This window comes from Populus euphratica, unplaced genomic scaffold (genome assembly GCF_000495115.2).
Source record: "Populus euphratica unplaced genomic scaffold, PopEup_1.0 scaffold1610.1, whole genome shotgun sequence".
Lineage (NCBI taxonomy): Eukaryota > Viridiplantae > Streptophyta > Magnoliopsida > Malpighiales > Salicaceae > Populus > Populus euphratica.
Genome location: NW_011501450.1, coordinates 29,572 through 31,677, shown reverse-complemented (window position 1 = coordinate 31,677; position 2,106 = coordinate 29,572). Strand labels below are relative to the sequence as shown.

General features: G+C 30.9%; 1 long non-coding RNA gene across 1 annotated transcript; it reads right to left on the bottom strand.

The window, feature by feature from the left end:
* Positions 1-395: 395 nt before the first annotated feature.
* On the bottom strand, positions 396-1,325 carry LOC105117909 (uncharacterized). Its single transcript, XR_840831.1, has 2 exons — positions 1,041-1,325; positions 396-804 (listed from the first exon to the last, which is right to left on the bottom strand). It is a non-coding gene; the product is annotated as an uncharacterized LOC105117909 (long non-coding RNA).
* Positions 1,326-2,106: the final 781 nt, after the last annotated feature.

Below are 2,106 nucleotides of genomic sequence, written 5' to 3'. Positions count from 1 at the left end.
CCAAACATATGTAATGAAGAATAGTTTGGGTGAGAACCATGCATTTTGAAATATGAAGTTTCTAAGTTTAGTGTAGATGAAGGCAACCTATTTAAGAGATGTACTATTGTCGTAAATACTTCTACCCATAAAAATAAAGGTACTCCATTATGGAACAACATAGTCATTTCTAATTCTCGTATGATTCTATGTCGTCTCTCTACAATACCTGTTTGTTCAGGTGTATATGGACATGAAATTTGATGGATAATACCTGATGTATGGAAATGAGATGTAAGCTTGGAGTTGACAAATTCTCCACCTCCGTTAGAGTGGAAAATTTTAATCTTTTTGTTGAACTACAAGTTTACATATTGTTTAAAGAAAAAATATTCATTCACAAAATCAAACTTATATCACAAGGGTATAATCCATGTATATTTCAAAAAAATCATCTACTAAACATGCATAATATTGAAATTTGCCAATAGATAAAACAGGAGAAGGTCCTTATAAGTCACAATGAATTTTATCAAAAATACTAGTGCTAGAATTTTCCGAACATGAGAATGGTAATCTGTTTATTTTTCCTAATTGACAACTATCACATAGATGCTCGGATTTCAACTTTCCCGTTACATCTATCAAGCCCTTATTTTTCAACAATTGTAAGGCTAAGAATTGTGGGTGTTCTTGATGCTGGTGTCATACTTCAATAGAACCTGTTTTAAATATAGTTAAGAAATATAGTTCTGGTGAAGTTGGAAGGACATAAAGATCACCCTTGTGAGCCCCTATGATTACTGATTGTCCTGTCTTTTGTTCCTTAACATAAAAATCAATGTTAGAAAACTCGCAATTAACATAAAATTGCTTAATCAATTGACTTATCAATAGTAAATTTTTTGTTAGTTTAGGGAGTAATAAGACATCTCGAAGAGGGAAAGCAATTTTCTATTGTTTAATCTGTGTATCCCCAATACCAAGGATTGCTATTAAGGATCCATTTCCTATAATTATAAAGTCAGCTCCCTTATATTTACAAAGGTTGGTTAACATACCTGATTGTCCTATCATATGGTTGGAGGCACCTGTGTCGGTTGTCCATTCTGTTTCTGCTAAAGTGTTGTAAAAAGTTAAAGCTGCAAGTGCATGTGGGATTTCTTTATTGTTGGAAGATTTCTTCAGTATCCACCAACATATCTTGGCAATGTGGCCTTCTATCCCACAATATTGACATTTTTCATTGTGAAAATTGTCCTTTTCTATTTGTGTCATCCAACGTTCTCCTAGGGTAAAGGACATCATTGTGTCTCCGCTATGATGGGGATTCTATTGTGTTCCCTATATTGCTTGGAAGCTGACACGACTAATAAATAACCCGGCAAGACCGAGGTCGAATCACAAGGAGGTTAATTATACAAATTATAAATAACAATTATAAACAACAACAATAGTAACAATAATAACAGTAGCAATAATAATACTAATAATACTACTACTAGTAGTAGTAGTAATAATAATAATAATAGTAATAATAATAACAATAATAATAACAATAATAAAGAAAAAAAGAAGAAGAAGAAAAAGAAGAAAAGTTGATGAGAACTTTGAGATGGAAAATTAACGTAAGGATTAAATAATGATAACAAACAATGTCAAGGTTAGAGGATCCACTAATAGTATGTCAAACAAGTATAGTATAAACTCTTATTATTCAATTGGAAACCACACACAAAGAAGGTTCCAATCAGATTATAGATTGTTAACATGATTACATTAGTCATCTTATTCAATTAATGCTAATACTTGTAAATTTCGTCAAGCATTCATGATTATAACTTATGTTAACAAATCAAGTTCCTTTCATAGCTCAGGTGTCGGTTATACCATATAGTATGCTCTATGAAAATGCCAAGCATTTGTTGTACCAAGTGTTATACAATATAAATCAAGATTAGTCATTTAACAAGTAAAGTATTAAAGAGTGAATAAGATAACAAATACAAAACATGTTAGTATCAAACATTAAATTCCATATTGAGTTTACACTATACTTATTCTTACACCATTAGTGTAACCTTTTCACCTGGACATAATAAACTTAGCTAGACATAATAAAAGAAA